Here is a 24,603-nt window from a genome sequence, read left to right as displayed (position 1 = left end):
ATGAAAACGTGGTCACTCTGAGATATGTACACATGTACTATGTATGTATTTAGGTGCATAATGGTTTTGCGTAATTACTCTTTAGTTATGCATGTAACTGATTTGTTAGTAACATATTTCATGTACTTTAAATATAAAAGAAAAATGACATAAATATTAAGTAGTTATAGCATCAAAATATGCTTATTAAGATACCCTGAAAACAAGATTTTCCCGACTTAATCATTTATACACTTGATTTAATACTCATTTCCTGTAGACTAAATATAAGTGAAATGAGTGGGAAATAGACAGTTTTTCTAAAAGATTTATAGTCTGAAAAAATATATATCAATAAACCTCACCAGTCCACCTGGTGTCGCTGGACCGTAAGCCGGATTAGTTACTGGTCTGACACCCAGGTCATTTCCTGATCTGCTCGGAAGACTCCTGTGTGGTAGATTAGCCGTGATAAAAGACCAAGAAGAAGAAGAAGAAGAATGTTAAGAGGAAACAGTGAGATTTTCATTAGACTGAAGAGCATTTTTATTAGATTAGAAAGTTATTTTTTTATTGGAATAAAAGATGTTCTCATTAGACTGAAAAGTATTTTCATTATACTTAAGAGTATTTTCATTAGACTGAAAAGTATTTTCATTAGACAGAAAAGTATTTTCATTAGACTTAAAAGTATTTTCATTAGACAGAAAATTATTTTCATTAGACTGAAAAATATTTTCATTAGACATAAAAGTATTTTTATTAGACTGAAAAGTAGTTCCATTAGACAGAAAAGTATTTTCATTAGACTGAAAAGTATTTTCATTTGACAGAAAAGTATTTTCATCATTAGACTTGAAAGTATTTTCAATTAGAACCAGAAAAATTAGTTTTCATTAAGACTGAAAATAAAATTTTATTTTAGTTAACATAAAACGTAGTTTTTATTAAGCCCTGAAAGTAATGTCATCATACTGAAAAATATTTTCGTTTGACATAAAAGTATTTTCATTAGACTGAAAAGTATTTCCATTAGACTAAAAAGTATATTCTTTAGATTAAATAGTATTTTCATCAGACAAAAAAAAATATTTTCAATATATAAAAAAGTATTTTCATTAGACTGAAAAGTAATTTCATTAGACTCAGAAATATTTTCTACTTGGTGAAGAGATTTTATACAATAGCTTATTGTTCTGGAAAATATCCGGGCTCCTAGATGTTAATCCAGAATAGCAGATATCTCCGTTTTTCGATTTTGAATTTATAGGTGAATTGGATTTCCAGGTAATTTGTAACAAAATCAATTATTTTACAATAACAGCTTCTGTACCGCAGTGCTCACCCGAATAAGAGTAACTGGCGAAATTAGTTTGCATGAAAGAAAATATTTGGTTCTTCCAGTTCAGATTAAGTAGATTTTTTTTTTTTTCAAATTCAGAACAATTTAAGTAAAATGAAAATTCTCTTTACATTTTTCGATTATATATGATGGATCTTTTCCTCTTATCTTAATACTCTTTTAGATTTATGTCATACTATATAATCAGTATACAATAAAGAATTTTCTTTTTATTAAGTAAAAATATTGAAGCACAGTACTGGCATTTCGGAGTATTATTTAGTGTATTTATACAATGAAAAAATTATCTTCATTAATTGAGATTACTTACAAGCCACGAGAGAATTTTTTAAATTGAAAATGTTTAAGGATAATACAAAGCCATGAGAGAATGTTTAAATTGAAAATATTTAAGGATAATACTTTTTAAGAAGTATAGAATGTCACATTTATAGAATTAAAGAAGAAATCTCGTATCCATCAACTGAAAATTCTTGAAAGACGTCCTTCTTACTTCCTATACCACCCGCGAGTCTTGCAAAATCACATGCTTACGGAAAAAAAAAAAGTGAAAATTATTTTTCCCGCTGGTTGGAAAACTGTCCTGATTAGTTCATAACTAAGTGAGCCGGAGCCACAGGCGATGAGAAAGACGCATCAGACGGCAGGAGAAGGTGATTCAGCTGCCTTCAGGAGGAGGAGGAGGAGGAGGAGAGGAGGAGAGAGCTAATCAAGTTTATAATTAGCAGCGCTATGGACCGCAAAAGCTCAAAGACCGGAAAATGAATCTTCCTCTGGGTTACCTTTTTTTTTTTTTTTTACGCTGGGGATTTATGTAAACGTGGAGTCGCAACGCTACACACAGATGGTAAGATTTTTTTTTTTTTTTTTTTTGCTTCCCCCTCTTTCCTCTCTCATTATATTATGATATATATATATAGAGATATATATATAATACTATATATATATAATATATAGATTCATATGTATAAATTTCTATTTCTATAGAATTACACAACCTCACACACTTTATATATGTGCATGTACTTGTACATACATACATTCATACATACAAAATTCATCGCTTTCACTCTCATTCCGCGTGTAAAATACATCCCTGCTTTAAGCAATTACAGCTTACTTCTTTTCTCTCTCTTTCTAAAGACTGCAAGAGAGAGAGAGAGAGAGAAAGAGGAGAGAGAGAGAGAGAGAATCTCTCTCCTATCTTCGTACGTCACTTTACCTCTCCTTTTAACCCTCTCCGGTCTAGACGGGCCGAACGTATTGTTTATGCTCTGGTCTTGGTCATTTAATCATCTGCGAACACCTGAAGAGTTAGACGCATTGGAAGTTACCACAAAATGCTTTCTAATTTCTCCCGTGTATCTTTTACTATTTCTAGAGTGGTGCCATTGGAAAGCTGGGAGTTTATTGTAGCTTACAATAAAAGTTCTTAGCAATTAGATAACAACTACCCCGTTTGACTTGCGATGAAATAGGACCGAAAATAATTTTTAGCGTTTGTTATTCCCTTCCTCTGCGTTCGAAAGGTAATAATATATATATATATATATATATATATATATATATATATATATATATATATACATATTCTGTTTAATCAAGTGTAACAAAAGTTTACGTAAGTAGCCACAAAATTCCTTACTTACAGTGATAGTCAATATTTCATTGAATATAAATTAATATTTCATGAGTGACAAGGCAGTTAACAGGAGCATCCGTCAAGCCCTTTGCAAATGTTTACTTTTATCCGGCGTCCTACTTGGAGTAGTAAGTGAAGTTTAACAAATGAATCGTTGAGGGTCTTATAAACAAGCACGACTATGTAATCGGATCTCAAGTGCAAAGTCAAACACACACACACACATGTATATATATATATATATATATATATGTGTGTGTGTGTGTGTGTGTGTGTGTGTTGTGTGTGTGTGCGTGCGTGTGTGCGTGTGTGTGTGGTGAGGTGTGTGTGTGTGTGTGTAATGGTAATGGTTAAAATGGGAGAAAGCGAAAGTGTAATGAAAGATGATAAAAATAATGAAAATTACTCTGAACCATCGCAACTATATAATTCTTTTCATTTATAAAAATTAATTAAAATTCATTCACAGGCTCTGGAAACAAACACAGGCCACAGGCCACAGGCCTTGTTTTCTTTCGTATTTCAGCAGTTATTTCGACTTCCTGTTACTGTATTGAACCGAATTACAAAAAAAAGAAAATAAAATAAATAATAAACATTCGTATCACCGCCTTTTGTATAATGTGAGTGAGTTTTGAATTAAAAAGGAATTTGCTGTTTCTCAAGTTGAAGCTATTATTTATTGGCGTATTATTTATGTTTAACTTTAACAACGGTAGTTTGCACTTGGGGTAGCTATCATTCCTTCAGTAAAAAATGATGTTACTACCAAAGCGAACAGGAAGCCATCCAATTTTTTTCCATTTAGCTCAGTATAACTAATTGAATGGTAAAATATTCACAATTTCGTGTAACTGAATATAGAGGAACCTATAAAAGTTCTTTTAAGTGAATTTACAGGAAAACCTTTTAGTATATGAACATAATACAAATGTAAGAAAGTGTGTTATATACAGTATATTTGTGTGCATGCGTATGTATAATATAGTACATATATATATATACATACATATATATATAGATATATTATATATATATATATATGTGTGTGTGTGTGTGTGTGTGGTGTGGGTGTGGGTGTGTGTGTGAGTGTATGTGTATATTTTCGGTAAAAGCAATTGCTTTAGTGGCATCAATAAGTTTCTTGCAGGTATCTTCATACCGACGAAGTTTATCCGATTCTCGTCCAGTTCCGTATATATATATATATAGTATATATATACATACACACATATATATATTGAAGGACGAAAGCGCTCGGCAACGAATTTCTGCCTATTATTTTTCCTGTGTTATTCACTTATATCATGAAGTCACGTGCATCTACTGTTAATTTTTAAGCATATATATTTGTGTATGTATATATAAATATGTGTATTTATATATATGTATGTAAGGGAGACAGAGTGAGAGAGCGCCGGTGGAAATGGTTGAATACAGACAGAAATCGAGAGAGAGAGAGAGAGAGAGAGAGAGAGAGAGAGAGAGAGAGAGAGAGAGAGAATTTTCCGCCTCCCAACGTAAAAGGCGTTATTAATTGATTCGTCCTCCGGGGCGCTGACAGACGCGGCTTTAAAAAAAATATAAAAAGATTTAGAAAAAATACAAAAGATAAAAGGACTAAAATAACAAAGGAAAGGCTTCACTCGTCACGGTATAAGAATTACAAATCCGATTTTGTATTGAAGGTTTTACTTTTTATAAATACAGGAGAAAATTATTCTATTTTCCTGTGAATGTCATTCTGTATACCTGAATTTCAGTGTGTGAGCATTTATTGATAGATACATTTATATAATAATAATAATAATAATAATAATAATAATAATAATAATAAAATAATTATTATTATTATTACCTATCAATATTTATAATGTATGATTTATACAGTATTCGCATATAAATCCCTTGCATAATAAACATTTTTTTATTATAATATTTAAGTTCTGCTTTTCGCTTTGCAACTCCATGGGAATTAGGGGAGTCTAATTCTGGTCCTGTTCCTTCATCTGTTTAATCAGCAAATATTCGCCTTTCAGCAAATTACCGCTATAAATCATTCAGTACACCACAATCTCAAATACTGGAACTTAAGCAAAGTTTATTACAAGATCCTTCACTTAAATTTGACAGATCATCTGTTTAATTAAAGAACAGTTTATCTGTTTACTTCCTTCTTTTTTCCTCTCCTTGATTCTCTCGGAACCATATCATATTCTGGACACCTTCAACGCCTGAATGATTTACCCCTTCCTCGCTGAATTTTTTAAAGCCTTTCCTCTCTCACGCTCCTATTTTTTTCTTTTTCTAAAATTCTTCATTTTTCTTTCTCTCGTCCCTTGGCGATATCTGCGACATGGGCAGAATCGATCAGTTGACCCAAAGTTCCGACAAGGGTAAACTTTGTCCCTTTTTGTCGAAAGAATAGTGCGTTTGCATTTCCTGTAGTTTATCGTCGAAGAGGAAAGGCATCTCGAATGTGTTTTTTTAAAAGCTTGAATTCTTCCAAATTCTACGTGGGAATAAGGAACAGGTGCCACTGATCTGATTTAAATAAAGAATGAAACATGTTTCATTTAGACATTTAGCCTGATAGTTTAAAACTATTTCAAAAGTCATGAGAGTTCGATTTCTTTAACTTTTTAATTTTTAATTTTGCTTATTTGACTTCTTACTAACAACACCTCGCTTGGCAAAGGAACGGGCTCTTTTGTCATAATTACCAAGTTGTTCTAAGTTATTCTGTTAAGGTTATCACCAATAAGAAGACGATGTATCTCTTGCACCATTTTCTGTGAAGGGAGGGACGTCTTGCATTTCTAGATAAAAATGTATGATTTGCTTTGTAAATAATGCTTCAGAGACAAGAGATTCTCGAATTGTGTGAAATTACTTTATATTCATCATATGTTCAATGATGCTAAACGCTTTTATCATAGGGTATATATGCATGTCGTGAATTTCAGTTGTTCCAGAGAATATATAAAAGATTGCTTCCGTTCTAGGAATCATCGCCATTATTTGCAGGAAGCAGAGTGCCGGTACCCAAGGGGTTATTCAGCAAGTTGCATTCTTCAGTTTTTGTTTTGTTTGTTTGTCTGGTGTTTTTACGTTGCATGGAACCAGTGGTTATTCAGCAACGGGACCAACGGCTTTACGTGACTTCCGAACCACGTCGAGAGTGAACTTCTATCACCAGAAATACACATCTCTCACTCCTCAGTGGAATGGCCGAGAATCGAACCCGCGACCACCGAGGTGAGAAGCAAACACCAAACCAACCACGCCACTGAGGCGCTGATGCTTCAGTTGCTTGTGAGTATTTACTAGATTTTCGAATTTTAGGAAATAAACTTATCGTCATTTACGTGATTAATATGTAATCAAACAGCAGCAATAACTACTATAAACGTATCATATTCTGTATGTGCGTCACAAATGAAGAGGCAACCAGAATGACAAAAAGTGTTTATAAAATGTTTTTAAGATTCTTGTGCCTTCAAGAAATATTTGTTTTTAAGTTAAATATCTTTTATTTGCTCACTATTTCATGTCACAGAGCGACGTCGTAACAGTAAATGACTTTAAACGTAATAAGACTAATTGAGACAAACAAATGGCTTAGAAAAACTACAATTACAGACCCAAGAAGGCAAATCAGTAAAGTTAAGGGTAAGACGATATATGCAATTTGCCTGTAATTTATTTCTGTGTAAATTTTAATGAAATGAAAATCATTAGCTGTGTTTTCTAGAGTTGGAAATATGTCTCATCTGTGCGACTTCCTTTGATGAATCTGCGATAATTTATGACGAATTTGATGATTTGATCCACAGCTCTGTTTTAGATGAGTCTTAATGCTGCAGTTAAGTAAACACAACCAATTCTTTTTCAGGTGATTATTCTATCTATTTGAGCTTTTCCATTACGTTTCTTTGCTATGTTACTATTACCTGAGGTGAGTGACTACAGGCAAGGTAGGTGAACGCACATTTGAAAGATGAATCTTTATCAAGTTTACCCATGATTTTCCAGCATAGATTATTTGACAACCAATATATTTTTCTTTAGGTGAAATTTAGTATACTTCACTGTCAGCCTGATTCACATTCTGGTGCATCTAACATGTTTTTCTTGGAATACATCTACAATAATCACTTGACAATATTTTGCATGATAATTCTCTACTGGGAACTTGAATAATTCAGAAGCTAGGTTCACACAACTGATTTGAATACTGACTTTCCAATATTTCCATTAAGAATTTTTTTTTTCTTTTTATAAAACACCAGTTTACATATGTGTACCACTATCATCAAATTAACAACCACACAACAGCAATTTACAGATAATACATGATGCGAGGCAGGGCAAGCATTCAAAGGACGCAATTAAAAGAAAAAACTTTCCTAGTGAAGGCCTTGTTTCAGCTTCACTGCTCAGTCACCTAAGATTCTTCCGGTCGAAGCCAATGGAAACCTATTACAAGTGAAGGGGAGCTCAACCATCCATCACTCGACTGTCGGTCACAGTATGTACTCGAATATAATAGTATTCAAGGTATTTGATTTAATTATATGGTAAATGTATTCATAGTTCTTTAATTAAGGACCGCTGGGTTTTCCCCTCATACTTTCCTCATATTCATATCACAGACGCTGGTTTTAATTTCTCGCTTTTCTGAATCTGCTCCTCTTTCCCAAAGGCTAGATAGTGTCTTATACACAGCATCCTATTAAACAATCTTTTAAAATGACCTGCACTATGAAATGGTTAATCCATTTCGCCGAAGAGCAAAAACAGGTTCCCCAAGGTTACCGACCAAGGCAAGATTATAACAGATCCTGTAGGTTGATTAGAATACTCTTGCTTGAAAAGGATATGATTGCATGTAAAATATAGTCCAAACAATTTCCCAGAAGATATCCTAAAGCGAAACGTTTCTTTCGCAGACACATTTTCTTTATCACAAGAAACGAACAATGCTAAAAAGTTTCTTTCACGAAACATTTGCAAGAGGTGACGTGAAATCAAAATCTCCCAGGAACGTGTTCCTTGAAATCAAAGTAACGTTTTCATTGTGGCATCGCCTCCTTGTGAAGTAATGCATGAACCCTGATAAGAAATTTTTTCAAGTTTATCGCAAGTTTTTTATTTTTATTATTTTTTTTAGTGTGTCGTTTTCTGAAGCACCTTTTAGGTCCAGTAATTCATGGGTCCTAGATCTGATAAACTTACAGTTTATGATGTCAAGCTTTTCTCTATTTAGCAAGAAGTAACACGCATTTTTAGAAATGTCTCATTTATAAATGTAATGTATTCTCTCTTCTAATATCACGATTATTTCTGCTGGTGTGATTAACAATGTTACTTCATGCTTAGCTTTCAAAAGCTTTCTAATCCCCCCACAGGACAATATCATTTTCTTTCTCATTTTCCGTCAAAGGAATTCTACACATGAGATTACTCAAGAGGAACCTATTCCTTATTTTTGCTTGTATATTTTTTTCCTTCCATAAATGTTTCTTTCGTTATACGTTTTATGCTTACTTTGTCTTTAACCGTCATCCCTACTTGAGCAGTTGTAATAGATAACTTGCTTATTTACTAACGGTGGTAATCGTAATCAATTGAATATTTACTAGCAATCACAATCGTATCTTAAGAATTTCTCTACCACCTCTACAGCCAGGCAATGCCCTCTATTGGCCATAGTCTTCCCTACCCATCTCCCCTCCTGGAGAACCTTTGATGACTCTATGGAATTTCCAAGGCACGTCCAGGCCTATTGCCACTCATTCCTCGGAGCATTCGGCAGCAGTAACTTCTACCTTTTCTCCCGTGAGTGTTCCATTATTGCCAGCCTCGTTGCCGTTCTAGTGGGTAGAAAAATCAACTCCTGGCTTTGCCCGAGTTTCGTAGATACTCTTCTGTTTGATTGAATCGGGAAATATTACGGTTTTTAGCTTAGGGAAAAGGGGAACGAAATGTTGCCATTTGCTGCAACGAGTTGGAACAGAATTTTGCTTAGGCAGCTTATGAAAAGAGTGAATATTTTTTAACATAGAAGAGACCGGAAGGCTTGGGTAGGAAACTTCCAGATTATTGATTCGAAATGTTGATAAAACTAGAAAGACTATGAATGTGTCTTAATGAACGTTTATTATAAAATTAGTAAAATAAAATATTTAAAACGTTTATATTAAAGGGATCAAAACACCTAAATTATGTAGATAAAGTGAAAATGGAATTCTAGTTAAATAACAATAAAAAATGCTAATTACATTTCTCAGTAAAATTTTATTTAAAAATGAATACACTCATATAAATACGTAAATGAATACACACTCATATAAAGACGTTAAAGAACGAAATGCGATTTTATATCTTATATTTTATTAGTTGCTATTTCATTTCAGAATCCTTGGATAAGACTGCGCTATTTACACCATTAGTCACAAAATCTGGTAAATCTTTTATTAATGAAAAGGACGAATAATTACCAGCTAAAGGCATTTATTTATTTTTTAATTTCCCTGTGTATGAACCGTTGTTGACAAGTTGACAAGAGGTTGAGTTTCTCCTACAGTTTCGCCGTTTCGTTCAAGGTAGACCAGTGTGAGAGGGGGCCTCCTTACATAAGTGTCAGCGACACTCCTTTCTGGTAGACGTCCGGACACTTGTTCTTGCTATTAAACAAAGCCCGGGATTGGATGGTTTACTGTACACCGTCGTGAAGTATCCTTCTTGGCTCTGAGAGGAGGATAAAACGACAACATTAGTTACAGAATCAACAGTTGGGCTGGAAAGCAAAAAGTGAATTACCTGATTTAAATTTTATAAACAGTTTTTCAACAAAGTTACCCTGTACCTTAAGGGTAATTAAATATGTGACAAAAGGAATTATGTAATTTTTTCTTTCTGTATATGCGTATGTGTTAGTGTATTATTATTATTCTATCAAAAGTAATGGCTTCCTTAGCAGCGTTACGTTTGAAGAGATTCTTTTCTATTTTCCAAATAGCGGCTTTTTCTGTGCTACTTAAACAGGCTAGTAGAGTGCCTGTAGAGGTAATTCTCAAATGCAGGGTCAAGATTGGTGTATATATTTCTATTACAATTTTTACAGGTAAACTATGATACCATAGTTATAAAAGTCAATATGGGTATCTCTCTCTCTCCTTCTCTCTTTTTCTTGTAGCGAGCTTTTGTCTGGAGCTGCCAGATATCCTCTAGGCTAGGAAGCTAAGGGTGGACTGCTTCTGGTGTGATGTCCTTCCTCCTTATCTTCGGGGTCATCAGCAGGGGGTCTGCCCAATGCCGATCTCCTATTGGCTGATGGTAGCAAGTCAGGTTTTCATTGGTTGCTTGGGCCAGGCCTCAAACCACTTCCGCCGCATTGATGGTCGTGTAGCTGCAACCTCCGAGATCTCCTGAGCTGTGCGGTGGTTTGCTGGACATTGCGTCGTGTTGCGTGACGTCACATCTGGCTTGATATTCACTGGCTGCAGGAGTATCTTGTTTGGGGGTGTTGTCTTCCGTAGAGTTCTTGTGATCGGTGGTGTCTTGTTGTTGGTCAGGTCTTCTCATACTTGTGGGGAGGAGAAAGTCTTCCTGTATCGTATTCAGTGCTGGTTTTGTTTGCTGGATAAGTCCCTCCAGCAGGCACAATCGACAGGCGTCAGAGGCCTTCCTGATGATCTTGGTATTCTGGATGATCCCATCCTGGGAGATAGTTTCATGGTATCTGGTGTAGGTGTGGCAGGAGGTTCTCTTAGACAGGCGCATGCTGGTCATACCAACATAGGCGCCGCTGCAGCTACAGACTGGGCATGTGTACTGGTATACCACACCTGCTTCAGGGGGTCTCGTACTGACGGAGAGAGGTTATTCTTCATTATTAGGTCACATGTCTTCTGATTTTGGTAATATATGATTAAGTCTATTTTCTTGGTGTCAATGACCAGTGTCAACGACTGGGTTTACATTTGTTCCGACGCTGTATACTTACCTGGAACTACTATCGTAGGAGAAACCTGGATTGTCAATCCAGCACCAACCAGAAAAAACCAGTTATTATTCCACTCCCAGGCAAAGTAAATGCCCTGGGGTAGAAGGCCATGCAACCTCTTGACCTTAACTACAGTCCTTTCCTGGTCGCTATCGCGTGCACATGCTCCAGCTTGTCGTCTGGTTACCAGCCCATTTTCCTTTGTTTACTCCCTTTCCTTGTGTGTTAGTTTTTCTCCTCTATTGTGTTGTGCGAACATGGAATCTTCGCAATGTCATGACCCCAATCCTGAGAGTAGGGCATGTGGGGCTTTTCTTTTGCCTGTGAAGATAGATCCCCACACTTTGTGCAACAAGTGTCGGGGTCCCCCTTGTTCTCGAGATGCCATGTGTGACGAGTGCGTCTCGTGGATGGAACACCAGTGGGATCTGTCCTCCACCAAATGAAAGTAGCTCAGGTCCCCCTCCAAGAAGGGTACGCCAGAGGTTCCTCTGCCCCCTACAGGAATCGCCTTCTCTGCTTCCGGACTTTTCCCCCATCTCCTCCCTGCGCAGTTTATGCCGTCTGGGGACTCCACGTTCCTGAAGGAATGTTGGTCCCGTTGTGGTCTGGTGTTAATGGATGCCCTGGTGGCTGCAATGTGCTCGGCGAAAGATTCCTGTCCCGCTTCAGAGTGGGGTGCTCCACAATTCACCTGGGAGTGCCCGTGGGCCTGTCCTCTTCCTCCTCCGCCATCCTGGCAACCTCCCCTAAGGTAGGGGGTCTCCCCGGGAGGTGTCAAGAACCAACGGAGTCTTCAGGGGTCCCCCCTGGTCCATGGTATGTGACCCCCCCTACCCCAGGCAGGTCCCCTCTGAGAGAGGAAGTGTTCTCGTTCTGGGACCCTTCCTTTCCCCCGGCCGTGGCCACGGAGCATTTGGGTGGATTGGATTCATGGGATGGTGTTCTCCTGGCCCTTTCCAACCATCCTACCTTCTCACCCTGGGCCAGGAGTCGCCGTAGGAGGGACAAGAGGAGATACATTTGTTGGAGGACAGGTCCTTGTTGGGTTCTTCATGTAGATCCTCCCATAGGAGATGTAGAGCCAAGAGGAGCCGCCGTTGTGGGAGGAGTCGAGCGTGTTCGTCCTCCTTCTACCCAGACTGCTTCTCCTGCTCTCCCCATAGCAGCCCCTGCGGCTGCTACGCGTGCGGGGTGCTCCGCTCGGCCCCGGATTAGTACCTCTGCGGTCTCGGTGGATCCTGCTCCGGTTCCCATGGTTCATTTGGCTCCCACGCGGACTGGGTGGGCTCCCTCCAGTCTCGAACCTCCGCTCCCGCCTATTCTGCATGTGGGACGGAGCGCTTTGCCACCATGTACTTCGGCTGGGGTTTGCCCCCTCCAGAGGGTGATCCATGACGGCTCTTCAGGTTCAGGTGGAACCTCCCCCCCGGGGGTGCATCAGTTACCATCGGAGACCGTTGGTAGGAGCCGGCCGCCCTCTCTGCCGCTCTCTCCCCCTCCGGTGGGGGGTCCCTCTACTCCTTTGCAGGACTACAAGGATGAAGCCTTCATACAGGAGAACCTCCAGAGCGCTTTGGAAGGGCAAGGCCCCGCTAATGAGGGATCCATCTTTAGGAGGGTCCTCGGGATCATCAGGGCAAAGAACCACCTGGCAGAACCAGCCACCCCTCCGGGCTCCAAGAGAGCATTGGCGGTAGATCTCTTCGGGGGGCAAACAGAATCCCAGCCCTCTCTGACCCTGCCCCAGGCAGCTTATACTGTACAGGCCCTGGCCCAGGTGGATGAGGTAATGGCAGGCCCCAAGAACTCTCTGAGATCACTTGGGTCCCTGAAACTCCTTCCTGCTGCCAAGGCAAGACAGAGGAGGTTATACGCCCGGAGGGCATGTCACTGGCTCCTAAGTCGGTAGAGGGAGCCCTTACCTCTCTTGCCCCAGGGCTCTCAGAAGAGAAGCTTCTGGCGGGGCTGGTCTCCTTCTCCCAGCAGGAGGCAATGGCTATGGAGGCCACGGCATGGACTTCGATCCATGTCGCTTCGTGGCTCGACCTGTGGTAGGAGCAGTATGTCGTTTCGCAATGGACCACGACCTTCAAGGTGAGGCAGAGCGGGCTCTGTTGGGCTTCCTCATGACGCAACTGTTTATCCAGTGGGCCAACAGGGTCCTAAGGAGGGAGCCGTCTTGGCCAAACTCCCGAGGAGCTTGCCTGATAGGGAGGCCAAGGCCTGGGGAACTCCCTGGTGTCGGAGGAGTCCCTCTTCCTGGAGCAATTGGTGGAGGAGTCCCTAGAGCGTTGGAGAGCCTCTTCCTTCAGATAGCCGGTGCAGTGCAGGGGTCAGGAGCCTGCCCAAGGCTAGACAACAGCAGCGGCATGGGGTGTCCTCTGCCCCCAACAACCAAGATCTGTCCTCAGGAGGTTAGGGAGCACAGGGGCAGGAATGGCCACTTCCCCAGGAGGAAGTAGGAGTCGAGGCCCCCTACCCTGCCAGTCGCCACAGATGGGGGGATGCCTCTTGAACCATTGGCGGGACTCAGAGGATCTCGGAGCCGACCCCTGGACTGTTCAGGTCCTCAGGGATGGTTACCAGATCCCCTTCCTAGACGAGAAGTCTCCCCTGACAGGGGAGCCCGACAGCGGGGCATTCCAGCCTCAGGACCCCAGTCACGTGGAGGCCCTTCGGCTGGAAGTTCTGTCTCTGCTAGAGAAGGGAGCCCTCCAGCCGGTGGTGGACCACTCCCTGCAGTTCTTCAGTCGCCTCTCCCTGGTGGCAAAGGCCTCAGGGGGGATGGAGACCAGTAATAGATCTGTCCACCTAGAATACCTTCGTTCCCAAGGTGGCTTTCAAGATAGAGACCCCAAAATTGGTCCTCGCGGCCCTGAACCTCTGCTTCGGGCTGTCGACGGCGCTGCAGGTCTTCACAAGAGTGTTCTCACTCGTGTCGGCCTGGAACTGGACACTTTAATGGCCAGGGCCTTCCGTCGGAGGATCAGTTATCCAACCTTCAGAGTGTGGTACGTCCCTTCCTAGATGGTTCCTACGGCCAGCAAGGGTGGCAGAGGCTGCTGGGCCATCTTGTCTTCCTGGAGAAGCTAGTCCCCCAAGGCAGACTAAAGCTGAGGGCTATCCAGTGGAACCTGAAGGAGGGATGGGCATCGGGAGTGGACCACCTTCAGAAACTTGTCTCCCTCTCGCAGGCCACGAGAGAAGAGCTACATTGGTGGTTGGACGGAGCGAACTGCCACTGGGGAGTGCCCCTCTCGGATGTCCCTCCGGAGATGCTCCTGTTCATGGATGCGTTGAAGGAGGGTTGGGGTGCCCACCTCCAATTGGTAATGAAGGAGGAGACATGGTCGGAGCAGGAACAGCAGCTCCACATCAACAGGTTGGAGTTACTGGCCATTCAAAGAGCTCTCCAGGCCTTCGAGCCATCGATAAGAAACAGGACGGTGTCAGTCGTGCAACAACGCCACAGTGGTGGCATATATCAGGAAGCAAGGGGGGCTGAAGTTGTGCTACCTTTGCGATCTGGTGGAAACCATCCTGAAGTGGGTGGAAGGCATAGGAACCTCCCTAACGGCAAGATTCATTCCGGGGAAAAGGAATGTTATAGTCGACGGGCTCAGCAGACAAGGTTAGGAAGAGTGGTCCCTACACCCCAGAGTGGCGGCGGAGATGATCGGTATGTGGGGCTCTCCCTCCATGGACCAGTTTGCGATGAGCCTGAACGCCAAACTTCCTGCTTTCTGCTACCCGGTTCCCAATCCGGCAGCAGCCTGGGAAGATGTGTTTCAACATCCGTGGGACGGACTGGACTTATATGCGCTCCCCTCCTTCGGAGTACTCAGACAGGTCCTTAACCAACTGAGGAACTCGAAGGGCACGTTCATGACCTTAGTGGCCCTGATGTGGCTGGACAGGGACTTGTTCCCGGACCTTCTGGAATTAACCATTCTAGGGGCTTGGGAGCTCCCCCACAGGCCAGACCTACTGAGGCAGCCCCCCTTCGAGAGGTACCACGATGGTCTGTCCTCCCTATCCCTTCAAGGGTGGAGGCTATTGAGCGCCTTCTGAGCAAGAAAGGCTTCTCCTGTAGGGTGCCCTAACAGATGTTGGGGTACCTGAGGAGTTCTTGGTTCACCTGAGGCTTGACAAGGGTCTCTCCATAGAGGCCGTAAAGGGAGTTGGGGCAGTGGTGGGCCTAGTCTTCTTCCTGAAAGGGATAGATCTGGGGAACTCCAGACATCTCTCGATGCTCGTTAGGAGCTTCAAACAAGCATGCCCTTCCAGCTCCGTGAGGGCTCCTTGATGGGACGTAGCGAGACTTCTAGACGCCCTGAGGAAGCCCCTGTTTAAGCCTCTCAAAGACATCCTGGATAGGGAGCTGACTCTCAAAATGGTTTTCCTGCTGGCCTTAGCCTCCTCCAAGCGGGTGGGAAAGCTGCATGGTCTCCTGTACGTGGTCTCACTCTAAAGGGTGGAAAGATCTCGCCTTTAGATTTGTACCCTCCTTCGTGGCCAAGGCCCAGAACCCCTCGGTGGTGGATGGTAGGTTCGTGGAATTCTCGATCCCGGCCTTACCTAAGTCGGAGGACCCCAGGGACCTCCTCCTGTGCCCAGTCCGGGCTATGAGGAAATACCTCAGTAGGATGGAGCCGATTAGGCTAGGGATTCAGAACCTCTTCGTTACCACGGGCTGAGTGAAGATGGCGGTCTCAAAGAATACCATCTCTCTCTGGTTGAGGAGACCATCAAGAGAGCCTATGTAGTAGCAGGAATTCCTCCTCTGCAGGGGGCCAAGCCCCACGACATCACGGTATCGGTACGTCTCTGTTGTTCTCTAAGAACTTGGCAGTAAGTCAGGTCCTGCGAGCTGGGGTGTGGAGCAGACAGTCCACCTTTATGGCCCATTACCTTAAAGACTGTACCAGAAAGTCTCTCGACTCCTTTGAGATCAGTCCGGTGGTGGCAGGACAACAGAAGGTCTACCCCCACCAGGGATAGGAGCTTAGGGTATGAGTGGTCATGTGAATGTAGTGCATTACCAACCTCTCCCCCCATCTTTCTCCCTTCCTGGGCCTTCGGCGTATGTCTCAGGACCCTACAGCTCTTCAGGTAAGCCCAAGGGAACTTATAGCCTTCGAAGTACAAACCATTGCATTACATGATGCAATTGGAAGTTATTCCTCCTTCCACTCCATGCCAGAGCCGGACCCCCCCCCCCCCCCCCCCCCCCCCCCACGTCACCCAACATGCAGAGCTGGGTCCACATGGGGGCATCCTCTGGACCCCCTTCCGGGCCACTCCTTCCCTAGATACTCCTGCCTCCTATGGAGTAGGTCTCCTATGATAGTAGTTCGAGGTACGTATACGGTGTTGGAACAAATCACAAATTCTTGGTAATTTGTATTATTCCTAGCTATACTTACCTCAAACTAAGGAGTTTTTAGGCCCTCCCTACCATCCCCGTGTATCTTAGGGCAGGTGCCTTAAGGGCGTGGAAAGGACTGGAGTTCAGGTCAAGAGATCACGTGGCCTTCGACCCTCGGGGCATTTACCTGGCCTAAGAGTGGAGGAATAACTGTTTTTTTTCTGGTCAGTGCCAGATTGACAATCCAGGTTTCTCCTACTATTGTAGTTCAAGGTAAGTATAGCTAAGAAAAATACAAATTACCAAGAATTTGTGATTTTCAGTTATAATATTCTTTGCGGAGTCCTCTTCTTCATGGTAATGGGAACTCATGAAAGCTTTATAGTACAACTTGATGTTATCCTGGGGGCGGGACTGCGGGCTCTCACTACCGTACCATTTCTCCAAGGCTGTGAGGACTTCTCTGCTGATTAATTTGTTGGTATATTTATTGCTTACTAGTACTTGTGAGGTGCGATCTAGTTCCTGATGGGTGTCCTGCCAGGTCGAGCAGTGGGAGAGTGCTCTCCTGATGAACACCCTGATGGTTGTACTCATGAACATGGCTGGACACTCGCTGTCACCACTGAGGCAGAGTCCCTCTTAGTCACAAGGACATCGAGGTAGGGGAGATGATCATCTGTGTTCTATTCAACTGTGTAATTCAGCACACTGCACTGCTTAAATGCCTGTGAAAGGGGTTCAACCTCATCCTTGGCATCAACTTGAACAAAGATGTCATCAGTATACCACCCACTGTAGCCAGATGTTCCAGCAGAAGATCAGCATAATGATGTGCTCCCCACTGAGAGTACTCTTCATTTACTTTTATATGAGCACAGTGGAGAAGAGAGTGTAAGCCAGGATGAATCAACCCCCCAGATATGGCCGGTATATTGATGACATCTTTGTTCAAGTCAATGCCGAGGATGAGGTTGAAGCCCTCCATCAGTGCAGCGTGCTGAATTACACAACTGAATACAACACAGATGATTGGCTCCCTTACCTCGACGACCTTGTGACTAAGAGAGAAGGCAGCCTCCCTACCTCTGTTTACACAAAGAAGATCAACCTGGGACTTTGCCTCAATGGTGACAGCGAGTGCCCAACCAGGTTCAAGAGTACAATCGTCAGGAGAGCCCTCTCCCATTGCTCGACCTGGCAGGACACCCATCAGGAACTCGACTGCGTCTCTCAAGCACTATATAGTAGATCCACATCACCTGTGCATCTGATGTCACGGCCAGTCCCTTACGACGCTCCTAATTAGCTGTTGATAAGCCAATCACTGGGCTGGAAACTCTTAGTCTCTCTTGAGAGTTCACATAGGTATGATGTATGCTCCACCTCTTCTGAGGGATACATCTTTCAAAAGTATTCCTCAGGAGGAGTGGAACATACATCCAGGCCTATATGAACTTTCTTGAGAGACTGAGAGTTTCCAGCCCTGTGATTGGCTTATCAACAGCCAATCAGGAGCGTTGTAAGGAACTGGCCTAGACATCAGGCGTATGGGTGATGTGAATATACTATAGTAAACAACGGATATGCCAACAAATTAATTGCAGAGAAGTATGCACAGCCCTGGAGAAATGGTATGGTAGTGAGAGCCCAAAGTCCTGCCCCAGGATAACATCAAGCTGTGCTATAAGGACTTCATGAGTTCCCATTATCGAGAAGAAGAGAACTTTGCAAAGAAGATTATAACTTGAAAATGTAAACCCAATCGACGACACCAAGAAAATAGACTTAATCATTTATTACCAAAATCGGAGGATGGGCAACCTAATTATGAAGAATAACCCTTCCCCGCCAGTACAAGACCCCTGCAGCAGACATTTGTGGTACATATACCAGAACACATGCCCAATCTGCAGTTGCGGCAGCGCCTATGTTGGTATGACCAGCATGCACTATCTAAGAGAATCTCCTGCCACACCAAGGAGGGGGCTATCAAAAACCACGCCTGCACCAGACATCATGAAACTATCTCCCAGGATGGGATCATCCAGAATACTAAGATCATCAGGAAGGCCTCTTGACGCCCGTCGATTGTGCCTGCTGGAGGCACTTCTCATCCTGCAAATAAAATATTTCTCCTCACCACAAGTATGAGAAGACCTTGACCTAACAATCACCACCGATCGCGAGAACTGTACGGAAGGCAGCACCCGCAAACGAGATACTCCTGGAGCCAATGAATATCAAGCCAGCCGTGACATCACGCAGCATGACACAACGCCCAGCAACATCACTGCTCAGGAGATCTTGGAGGTAGCAGCTACATGACCATCAACGCGGTGGAAGTGGCTTGAGGCCTGGCCCAAGCAACCAATGTAAACCCGACTTGCCACCATCAACCAATAGGAGATCGGCATTGGACAGACCCCCTTCTGATGACCCCAAATATAAGGAGGAATTACACCATACCAGAAGCAGTCCACCTTCAGCTTCCTAGCCTAGAGGATGTATGGCAGCTCCATACGAAAGCTCACTACAAGAAAATGAGAGGAGAGAGATACCCTTATTGACTTTGATAAGTATGGTATCATAGTTTACCTGTAAAAATTGTAACAGAAATATATACACCAATCTAGACACCGTACTTGAGAATGAACTTCATAGATGCTCTACTAGCCTGTTTAAGTAGCACAGAAAAAGCTACTATTTGTAGAGAGAAATATACTATGAGGTTCTCATGAAAATTACGGAGAGACAGAACAACATACAAATATTTATACAATTAATTAATTCCAATCTGAAATTTTGATTTATCATGATGAAATCCATGTTTATGGGATATATTATACGCATTAAAGCAGAAAAAATTAAAGAAACAAAAACCGGGAAAAAATCAGAAATTTTGGGCATTTTGGAAAAACAGCCAACAGCAACGCATAAACTCGAGGAACCCTACGAAGTAACCTTTTTGGCGGGAAATTTGCCCCCCTGTCATTGGTTGTCGATGACATCATTAATTGCAACTGCTGGTGACGTCATGAAGAGTTGCCATTTGCCACAAGAATTCTAACCCTAAACAGTCATATATTTAAAGCTATATGATATTTATGTATATGTCCACTGTCATAAAGTCTGAATTTCTTTATAAGATATTTTCAAATAGATTAGAGGTAGAGAAATTACCTTTAATTACTAATTTTTCGATATTTCTCGTCATCAAGTAGTTGCCAGTTTTTATTTTTTTTATTTTTGATGTAATAGGTTCTCTTCTAAGGACTCTGGAGTAATGGCAAAAGTAACTATGTTAATTCTGAGCGAAATAAAAGCTGAAAAATCTATTTTTCTTTTTCAGTGCCTTTATATACGATTATAAAAGCTTTAAAAATATTTATGTAAGGATTAACACTAATTAATGATGCAAAAACCACATTTCTACGAGGTTTATTACCCTCTCTGTTGGCTATAATGGGGGGAGAAGCCTCTGAACAGACGTCCCAATAAAGTAATTAGAGAGAATTTCGTCAGTCTAAATCTCTTTGGAATTATATTAGACAGAATTTAAACTTTTGGGACAAAAAACATATTCCTTAAAACCATCTAAGTTTAAATATATGAGTGTTCAGAGTTGGAGTGTTTGTGCCATTTAGCAAATGTCTTATGACGTATCAAACATGAGTAGTTAATGACGTTATCGATAGAGGCATAATTTCCCGTCAAAATAGCATGTACACTCGGCAAGGAAAGTTAAGATACAGTTTTTTTAAATCTGCGGACATATATTGTTCAATAATGCCACACCTGGCAACTCTTGAAAGGGGGTGGAGCTTCAAATTCATAGCGTTTGTTGCTTTCTAGATTTCCATCAACTTTGCACCATAAAGATACTGTTGAGGTCCTATAATCATTTATACTTGAATGTAGAAACAGTCTCTATATTATTCGTTAATATTGGTTTGGTAACGTCAGTTCAAGGTAGAATATCGATCATCCTTTTTTAAAACATACTGTGAAACCTTATTTATTAGTAATGTTTGACACTAAACTGATGTAAAATTCATACGTAATTAAAGACGGATCTTAAACAATGAGAGAAATTGTTTTAAAATTTGGGCAGTACTTGTGAAAATCGTGAGAAACAATACAATAAAGAATGAAATATTATGACGACAGAGAGAGAGCGCACAAGCATAGACCTATCGATAGAGATACTTAATTCATTATATTTACTTTGAGAGATTAAGTGATAGAATTTTTTCAAATGTTTCAAAAGTGAGAGAGAGAGAGAGAGAGAGAGAGAGAGAGAGAGAGAGAGAGAGAGAGAGAGAGAGAGAGAGAGCATAGGCCTATCTTTTGGGAATACTTAATTCATTATATTTACTTTGAGAGATTGAGTGATAATATTTTTTTCAAAAATGTTTTAAGAGTGGGGGAGAGAGAGAGAGAGAGAGAGAGAGAGAGAGAGAGAGAGAGAGAGAGAGAGAGAGAGAGAGAGGAGCAAAATCTCTTCATGTGAAAGCTTAGGCCTATTTATAACTACCTAATTTCATTATATTTTCTTTCGGAGATTAGAAAGTGGTAAATATAGTAAGTCAATACTTTTTAAATGTATGTTTTAGAAGCGGAGAGAGAGAGAGAGAGGAGAGAGGAGAGAGACGGAGAGAGAGAGAGAGAGAAGAGAGAGAGAGAGAGAGAGAGAGAGAGAGAGAGAGAGAATTATAGTACTGGTGGCGGACTTGTGACGGGGAAAGGCAGAAGAAAATATAATGAATTAAGTAGCTCTATCGATAGGCCTATGCTTGCGCGATATGATCGTGCTGCACTATGCTAGATAAAATTTGAAGGATCATAACAATCAAGTTAATTCTCTCAGAAATTCATACCCTAATCTTGATTACATTCGACAGTTGCCGTAGGTAGCATTCAAAGATTGTAAAAAGACGAGTAAAATTTTAGACACAGGGTGCGGTCATTCTTGCTCTCTTGATACAGTCTTTACTTTTGAAAATCGGGTTTCATCCACAAATCATTCACGAAAAAAAGCTGTGTTAAGTAAAAATATATATTACCACAAATAACTCAATATGCATTGCACAGGCAATTAAAGTTTTATATCGTGGGAGATCTTTCAGCCTCGCGGCAAAGAAATGCAGTCGTGTAGGGCTGTAGGCTACTACGAACTGCTTTGTAATGGGAGCATATAGCCAGAAAATCTTTTGAGCTGACATGTTACTTTAACCTTGATTAAGTTTTATGTTTAAAGACAGTAGCTTTGTAAACAGCAACTAGCATTCGATCCATGTCAACGTCAAAGTAATCAAAGTGTGAAATCCGTTACGTTAACCAATATCCAGTGGACTTGCGCTTTGCCGCTCGAAGTTCTAGGGCTCCTCCTCACATCATAGAAACGCTCTTGCGATGCAACTAGATTTGTTCAAACTACCTTAGCGTCGCAAACATTGACTGCCATTGACGTCAGCTAACTTTAATCGCTTTGGAATTACAAATATAAGTTTGTAGAAACTAAAATAATTGCATTCACCACTTACGATGATGCAATATATCCCCGTTCATGAAGCAAAACGAGTAAATATTGTCGTCGTGATACATAGTACTAAAATTAGAAATTCACATTCTATCTATCAGATTCTCTATGAACGAAATCCATCTGAGAAATTCCAATTACTTCGGACATATATCGTGTTTTTAAGTATCTGAACGGTTTTGTTTTGCAGTTTTAACTTAAATGATATCATTTGCAGTATATTTTCATATTCTAGAGTAAATTTAGCGATAGTATGTCTTTTCAGTAAAAACAAATGGGAAATTGGATGAACGAAAGCTAATGAAAACTGTATATTCAGTTTTCTTGTCGAGTGTACTTCCTGGGGTTCCTCTAGTTTATGGGTTCCTGTTTCCTGTTTTTTTCAAAATTAATGATTTTTTACTTTTTTCCCTATGAATTTTCATGCGTTGTGTTTTTTATAATAAATATTTATTATTATTATTATTATTATTATTATTATTATTATTATTATTATTATTATTATTGTTATTTGAGATAGCATTATTTATTACTTCTATCCCAGCCTATTTTACTGCATGATAATTATATCCTTATATCTATCTAGATAGAGAGAAACAATTTCTTGAATGACCAATCATATTTAATTTTGGAATTCGAGGATTATTATTATTATTATTATTATTATTATTATTATATTATTATTATTATTATTATGATTATTATTACTATATTATTATTATTACAAATATATTTAGAAGCCTCAGACTTGAAAATTAATAAATAAATATACACATTCATATATGTATGTATGTATGTACGCATATTGGTTAAAAGATTGCAATACAACCATATTGCAGGTGTAATGGCCCGAAGTTTTTTTTTTTGCGGGGGGCGGGGCCGGCGGCGGGTAACGGACTTTTCCTTTAAACTAATAAAATGCAGCCTAATGGCAAGAACATGACCACTATCAGTGGAATATGGCCAGAATTGCACAACTGATTGCAATTAGGCCATACTGCAATGGGTGGCCAAAAAATGGTTCGAATGGTAAGGCTATATAACTTTTTCTTCAAACAGAAAAATGAGCCTACTGGCAAGCAACTGATCATTATGCATGGAAAATGGCCATATTTTGCAATACGGCCACATTGCAGGTAGGCACCGAATATATATATATATATATATATATATATATATATATATATATATATATATATATATATATATATATCGAACTACAAATGTCCTTTAATATCTAATTCGCTCTACCTCGGAAATAATATATTTTCATATATGTTTTTAACCGAGGGGGAATTTATTAAGCGTAATAGAATTGGCGATCGACAGACGCGAACCATTGACCTCTCAATTCCAGGACTGGCAGTGAAGCCCCAGACCACCCCGCCACCGCAAGAGATATAATGTGATAGACTTATATAATGTGATAGACTTATATAATGACTACGTGCGGGCAAAAGCACTACCACGCAACCGAGAACGAGATGGGCTGTATGCAGTCTCCAAAACAAAAAATACCTACGAGCGGCAGGTATTTGAGGTGGGAGGCGGCATATACTTATATATCTTGCGGTGGCGGGGTGGTCTGGGGCTTCACTGCCAGTCCTGGAATTGAGAGGTCGATGGTTCGCGTCTGTCGATCGCCAATTCTATTATTGCTTAATAAAATTCCCTCGGTTAAACATATATGAAAAATATATTAATTCCGAGGTAAAGCGAATTAGATATTAAAGGACATTTGTAGTTCGATATATGTATATGAATCACGGTAATGTGATAGACTTATATATATATATATCCTTGGCTGTTTATTGGGGATCAAATGGACTTTTCCTTAAAACTTAGAAAAATGTAGCCTTTTGGCAAGCAATTGGTCATGGAAATGGCCACATTTAGCTAAATGATTGCAATCCAGCCATATTGCAGGGGAAAACGTCATTTTATACACACACGAGCTTATATATATATATATATATATATATATATATATATATATATATATATATATATATATATGTGTGTGTGTGTGTGTGTGTGTGTATGTATGTATATATATGTATGTAAGTGAGTGTAAAATGACGTGGAGCCCTGTAATGATTATTTATGAGAATATTTTCACCATTCCAATTTTTATACTTTTTTCCTTTCAAATGTTATTTCCTTCGACAGAATTATTTACTCCAGGAAGTAAAACGTGGCTGGTCTCCTTATAATATGAGAGCAGAATGATTAAGTGATTACTGGAAATTTTTAGGTAAACAAAAAAAAATTAATTAAAGGAAATTCTATAATATACAAAATTCCTAAAATTTAAGCCTTGAATATATTTGATATACTATAAATTCATCATTTTTAAAACTTCAACTAAATCAATTTTCCCCACAGGTTAACTCATCATTTGTAAGTCGGAAAAAGATGGCGTGGATTTCGGCTTGAAGCAACTCCTCGAGTTGTAAGTTTAACAATATTTTGATTTTACCATTCTTCTAATTTTTTTATAAATTCCATCAGCGGCCGGCTGTTGCTACTCTTTGCTGCTCCCTTCGATACAGGATTTATAAACAAATTTCGCCTTTTGTTATTCGTCAATCTATACATTCTTAGAAGAAGAAGAAGAAGAAGAAGAGGATGAGGAGAAGGAGGAGGAGGAACTCGCGATGGCATTCTCGCATGTCTATACTCAACTGGGTTTCTT

The 24,603-nt window shown here is 40.5% G+C and overlaps 1 long non-coding RNA gene across 1 annotated transcript in view; it reads right to left on the bottom strand.

The window, feature by feature from the left end:
* Positions 1-9,307: 9,307 nt before the first annotated feature.
* The window catches only part of LOC135225641 (uncharacterized), a 463,389-nt gene continuing 448,093 nt past the window's right edge, over positions 9,308-24,603 (bottom strand). Inside the window, exon 3 of the long non-coding RNA XR_010317057.1 lies at positions 9,308-9,737. This is a non-coding gene — a long non-coding RNA (uncharacterized LOC135225641). The remainder of the gene's footprint in view (positions 9,738-24,603) is intronic.

This window comes from Macrobrachium nipponense, chromosome 13 (genome assembly GCF_015104395.2).
Source record: "Macrobrachium nipponense isolate FS-2020 chromosome 13, ASM1510439v2, whole genome shotgun sequence".
NCBI lineage: Eukaryota > Metazoa > Arthropoda > Malacostraca > Decapoda > Palaemonidae > Macrobrachium > Macrobrachium nipponense.
Note: the sequence above shows the minus strand (reverse complement) of the source record. Positions and strands in the feature narration are given on the sequence as shown.